This window comes from Mustela putorius, unplaced genomic scaffold (genome assembly GCF_011764305.1).
Source record: "Mustela putorius furo isolate JIRA1106 unplaced genomic scaffold, ASM1176430v1.1 tig00001472_pilon_pilon_pilon, whole genome shotgun sequence".
Taxonomy (NCBI): Eukaryota; Metazoa; Chordata; class Mammalia; order Carnivora; family Mustelidae; genus Mustela; species Mustela putorius.
The window spans coordinates 390,764-396,763 of NW_025421756.1; positions in this window are offsets into that span (position 1 = coordinate 390,764).

Genomic DNA, 6,000 nt, shown 5'->3' on the forward strand with positions numbered 1-6,000 from the left:
ACAGCTAAACTCCCATGGGCTCCCCATAGCCCCACCTTTCAACAGGAGTATCCCAGGAGGAATCCACCTACCAGTCAGGTGTCTGGAACTTGATTGATCCCAAAATCCTGGGCAATTTTTCTCTTTCTTTGGACAGAATTCCTGCAGTTACACCTCAACTCAACCTAGAACCAAAACTGAAGCTCTGGGAATGGAACCCGAGTGACTTGGATCACTTAATGATGCCTAAGACAACTATTTTCCTTAGGCTGTGGGACATTTCCCTGGCTTCACAATCTTCTCCCCCACCAGCAGGAAATGAATCCAGAGACTGGGGTAGAGGAAAGTTTCTGGGCTGAGTATCAGGAGACCTGGATTTATGTCCCAGTTTTATGCCCTGTTGTCTGTATAACTTTGAGACAAGTCCTTTCATCTTGACGGACCTCAGTTTCCTTACAGAAGGGAGGGTGATGTCTTGGTATCTCAGAGACCTCTAGGCACCTTCTGGTAACAACACTCTGTGCTATTTGACCTGAATAATGTAGGAGGACAGCCCTATAACATTCTTCTTAGAACATTCATTGAGTGGAAGCTTTATGTCTAGTATTTTGCAGGGTGTTGTCATGTACATTGTTTCCATTTAATCCTTAAAATAACCTGTGTAATGGGAGTGATTTATCATTTTATCTGTGAGGAAACAAACTTAGAGAAGTTCAGTGACTTGCACAAAGTCATTCACATTGTGACAAAATTTGGATTCAGATCTCAATTTTGACTCCAACTTTAGTGCATTGGTTTAGCTCACTACAGTTTTCAGGGGGTTCAATTTGAGTGGTGACAAGTAGGTGTTAGAATTATAGTAGGAGGGGACAGGATGGCAGGGAAGTAGGATGAGGCACCTGTTCAACCTGTACCCCAAAGTGAGCTGATAACCTACCAAAGAACTCCATTCACCCATGAAATCAGCCTGAGCTCAGAATTATACACATCTGGATCTCTTCAGGGGCAGAAGACGCCAGTGGGCAGGTAAAGGGGAGTGGGAATGGCGGACTGATATCAGAAGATAAACAAAAGGGGGAGGGAGCCACCAGAGGCGACTGGTTGGAAAGTAATACCCCAATACGAGTGAAAGTGTCCTGCGTCTGGGGAACAGCATTAACTTGGAGATTGGTTGAAAGCACTCCAAAAGAGCAAAGGATCGAAGGGGAATTATGTAGGAATCAGGGCAGCTAGCGACAGGGGCTTAAGTCCCCAGTCCCAGGACAGCCTCCCCTAGTGCTGAGGCAGAGAGAGTGTGGCAGAGAAACCAGGTCTTGGTCCCTAAGCCACCAGCGTGCCCGAGAATGCGTGGGTTCTGGCTCCTGTGAGGGGATGGGAGCCACGCCGGGGGCAGAACCCTCGAGCCCTGCTACAAAGCCTGAGATACGCGCGCACGTCCCTCATGCTCCCCTGAGAGAGTTACAAAGTCCAGCTGGCACTCTTTGACCCATGCCGTTGTTTCAGAGCCTACATCACGCACCCCAAACTCTCCCTTGACAGAGGTACGCAAAAGCCCAGCCTGGTACTCTCGGACCTGCACCCCATTCTCAGTGGCTGAGACGCACGTGCGACCCATAGCCGCCCCTGAAAGAGGTGCGCGCAAGCCGGGCACTCTTAGACCCAGCAAGACCAGGCACTCCCAGCCCGGGCCAGCGGGGAAAAACTCAGTGTGCGATTGCTGCTTGGAACCTCTCTGACGGTGGAAGCTCCCAGACAGCCACCACTGCCTTGGCTTTGGGTACAAGCAAAAGAGCCTGCGTCCCCAGGGTCTGCAACTTGGAACCTGTTCTGCCAGCTGCCAAGGGGGAACTTATTTAGGCTCTGCACCCAGACTGAGGGAGGCTTCTCTCTGAGAGGGAGATCAGGGTGCAGTTTGTTTTCCTCTAAAACTACAAAAACCATCAAAGGCGGTCAAGGTGAGAGAAAAAAAGTGAACAAACATAAAAACCGCCAGAGAACAAAAGCCTGAAAAAAAAAAAAAAAAACCAGTTTCGTCAGAGCCCACCCCCTTGAGGGGGGTGGGAGGACTTAACTCAGGAAACATCTTTGACTGACAACCCACGTGGCAGGCCCCTCCCCCAGAAAACAAACCAAGAAAGAAAAAAAAAAAAGAGAGAAAAAAAAAAGGGACTGCAAGAGAACAACCAGTACTAAATAGGAAAATTTTCATTTTTCACTCATTCCCACTATTATGGTTCATTTTTTTTTTACACATAGGTAATTTTTTTAAACGTATTTACCATCACAGCGAGCTGTACAGTAAATCAAATTCCATAATACCCTTCTAACCTGAACTTTTTGATACATACACCTATGTTTTTCTTTTGCATTTTTATTTTTGGAATTCCTTTTTTTAAATTTTAGTTTAGTTTAGTTTATTCCTTTTTATTTTTATCCTCTAATATTCATATAGAGTTGAACTTCAAAGTAATCCCCTTTCCCCAATCAATACTACCCCTATAGGTAAACCAGTTTTTAATCCCCTTTATCTTAGGAAAGTTGAGTCCTTTAACAAAGATATCAAGATACATCCAGGAAGAATCAAAACAACATTCCTCGCACACATTGAGAATTTATAACCACTCTCCTACCAGTGTTTCTGTGTTTTTGTGTTTGTCCTGATAGCATATAAATCTTACACTTGGGGTTCTTTTTGACGAGGTTCTTCCTTTATTTGCATATATATTTTTTTCTCTTGTCATATACTTTTATCAGTCTTTTTATTTGTCTGTTTTTGTTTCTATACTTCATAAATCGTACATTGGGGCCCATTTGGGCTGAACCTTCTCTTTAATCTTCCCTTTCTTTCCTGTCTCTCTCTCTTTTTTTTTCCTTTTTCTTTTCTTTTGTCTCTCGTTTGGGTGGGGAATCGTGATTGCTCAGAAGTGTTCCACGGTGCCCCTTGACAGCACCACAGTCGATACATCCAGCTACATCTGTTCAGTCATCTCTCACCAAAATGACTAGGAGGAGGAGTGCCCAACAGAAGAAAAATACAGAGGATGGACCTTCTGCAACAGAGCTAACAGCTATCAACATAGACAATATGTCGGAAAGAGAATTCAGGCTAACAATTATCCAGGCGATAGCTAGGTTGGAGAAAGCCATGGATGACCAAATGGAATTGATTAGGGCTGAGCTGAAAGCTACCAGACAGGATGTTCTCAATGTTAGGGCGGAGCTTAAAGCTACCAGGGAAGAGGTTCACAATGCTCTCAATGAGTTCCAATCTAATCTAAACTCTCTCAAAGCTAGGGTAACAGAGACAGAAGATAGAATTAGTGATCTGGAGGACAAACAGATAGAGAGAAGGGATCAGGAGGAAGCTTGAAACAAACAGCTTAGAAACCATGAAAACAGAATCAGAGAAATTAATGATGCCATGAAATATTCCAAAATCAGAATTATTGGAATCCCTGAAGGGGAGGAGAAAGAAAGAAGTCTAGAAGATATAGTGGAACAAGTCCTTCATGAAAATTTTCCCAATCTCGCGAATGGAATCAGCTGAACAGCTGAACAGGCTGAACAGTCTCCACCCAAGATTATACATTCCAAAAGAACATCACGACACCTGATAGTCAAATTGAGGAATTATAATTGTAGGTATAATCTCTTGAAAGCTGCCAAGGCACAGAGGCTCCTTACTTAAATAGGGAATCCCATTAGAATAAAGTCAGACCTGTCCACAGAGACCTGGCAAGCCAGAAAAGGCTGGCAAGATATATTCAGGGCACTAAATGAGAAGAACATGCAGCCAAGAATACTTTATCCAGCAAGACTGATATTCAAAATGGAGGGAGAGATAAAGAGTTTCCAAGACTGGCAAGGCTTAAAAGACTATGCCACCACCAAGCTGACACTGCAGGAAATATTAAGAGAGGTTCTATAAAAGAGGAAAAATCCGTAGAATAGCATTGAACAGAAATATAGAGACAGTCTACAGAAAGAAAGACTTCAAAGGTAACTCGATGTCAATAAAAACGTATCTATCAATAATCACTCTAAATGTGAATAGCCTAAATGCGACCATCAAATGGCACAGGGTTGCAGATTGGATAAAACGACAGAACCCATCCATATGTTGTCTACAAGAGACCCATTGTGAGCCTAAAGATACACGCAGACTGAAAGTGAAGGGATGGAGAAGCATCTTTCATGCCAATGGGCTTCAAAAGAAGGCTGGGGCAGTGATTCTCATATCAGATAAATTAGACTTTAAACTAAAGACTGTAGTGAGAGGCACAGGAGGACACTACATAATCCTTAAAGGGACTATCCACCAAGATGATCTAACAATTGTAAATATCTATGCTCCCAATATGGGAGCAGCCAATTACTTAAGAAAACTGTTAATCAAGATAGTCATATTGATATGAATACACTAATCATAGGAGATCTTAACATGCCTCTCTCAGAAATAGACAGCTCATCGAAGCAGAAAATCAATAAAGAAGCAAGAGCATTGAATGACACATTGGACCAGATGGACCTCATAGATATATAAAGAACACTCCACCCTAAAGCAACAGAATACTCTTTCTTCTCAAGTGCACATGGAACCTTCTCAAGAAGAGACCATATACTGGGTCACAAATCAGGACTCAACCAATACCAAAACACTGAGATTATTTCCTGCATATTCTCAGATCACAATGCTTTGAAACTGGAGCTCAATCACAAGGAAAAGTTCAGAAGGAACTCAAACACCTGGAAGCTAAACGCCACCTTGCTTAAGAATGCTTGGATCAACCAGGAGATCAAAGAAGAACTGAAACAATTCATGGAAACCAATGATAATGAAGATACTTTGGTCCAAAACCTATGGGATACAGCAAAGGCTGTCCTAAGGGGGGAATACATAGCCATCCAAGCCTCCCTCAAAAAAAATTGAAAAATCCAGAATACACCAGCTGTCTCTACACCCTAAAGAACTGGAGAATCAACAACAAATCAAACCAACTCCACGCATAAGAAGGGAAATCATCAAGATTAGAACAGAGATCAATGAGGTAGAAACCAGAGATACAGTAGAACGTATCAATGAAACCAGAAGCTGGTTTTTTGAAAGAATCAATAAGAACGATAAACCATTGGCCACACTAATCCAAAAGAAAAGAGAGAAAGCCCAAATTCATAAAATTATGAATGAAAAGGGAGAGATCACTACGAAGGAGAAACAATCATCAGACGTTATTATCAACAGTTATATGCCAATAAGCTAAGCAACCTAGATGAAATGGATGCATTCCTGGAAAACTATAAACTACCAAAATTGAACCAGGAAGAAATTGACAACCTGAATAGACCGATATCTAGCAACGAGATTTCAGCAGTGATCAAAAACCTCCCAAAAAACAAGAGCCCGGGACCTGACGGATTCCCTGGGGAAGCCTACCAAACTTTCAAAGAATAAATAACACCTATTCTCCTGAAGCTGTTTCAAAAAATTGTAGCAGAAGGAAAACTTCCAGACTCTTTCTATGAAGCCAGCATTACCCTGGTCCCCAAACCAGGCAAAGACCCTACCAAAAAGGAGAATTTCAGACCAATATCACTGATGAATATGGATGCTAAGATTCTCAACAAGATCCTAGCAAACAGGATCCAACAGCACATTAAAAAGATTATCCACCATGACCAGGTGGGATTCATTCCTGAGCTACAAGGATGGTTCAGCATTTGCAAATCAATCAATGTGATAGAACAAATTAATATGAGAAGAGAGAAGAGCCACATGGTCCTGTCAATCAATGCAGAAAAAGCATTTGACAAAATCCAGCATCCATTCCTGATTAAAATGCTTCAAAGTATAGGGATAGAGAGAACATTCCTGAACTTCACAGTGTTTTATTTTTGAGGTCTATTCATCTGACCTTCCAGAGCTAAGTGTCTTCTGAAACTATAGCTGTTTTTGGCCCAGATTTGGCTGTGGTCAAGCCCAGAAGGTGGTGCAACTTCAAGAAGATCATGTCAGAAGGCAGG